Here is a 544-nt window from a genome sequence, read left to right as displayed (position 1 = left end):
CGCCCCCTCCCGGCCCCGCCCCTCCCGGCCGCGCCCCCCTCCGGCCCGGAGGTCCCCGCCACCACCGCCACCGCCGCCCGCACCACCGAGACGGCCCCGGCGGCACAGAGCGGCCCCGCTGGCGGTGTCATGGCGGGCGCGGGCCTGGGGACTGCGGCCCCGGGACGGGAAGGGACGGGACGGGACGGGACGGGATGGGAAGGGACGGGAAGGGACGGGACGGGATGGGAAGGGACGGGAAGGGACGGGACGGGAAGGGACGGGAAGGGACGGGACGGGATGGGAAGGGACGGGAAGGGACGGGACGGGAGGGGACGGGAAGGGACGGGACGGGATGGGAAGGGACGGGAAGGGACGGGACGGGGAGGGACGGGAGGAGACGGGACGGGGAGGGGACGGGACGGGATGGGACGGGAAGGGACGGGACGGGACGGGACGGGATGGGACGGGATGGGAAGGGACGGGACGGGAGGGGACGGGACGGGACGGGAAGGGACGGGACGGGATGGGAAGGGACGGGACGGGAGGGGAGGGGACGGGACGG

This window comes from Calypte anna, chromosome 10 (genome assembly GCF_003957555.1).
Source record: "Calypte anna isolate BGI_N300 chromosome 10, bCalAnn1_v1.p, whole genome shotgun sequence".
NCBI lineage: Eukaryota > Metazoa > Chordata > Aves > Apodiformes > Trochilidae > Calypte > Calypte anna.
Note: the sequence above shows the minus strand (reverse complement) of the source record.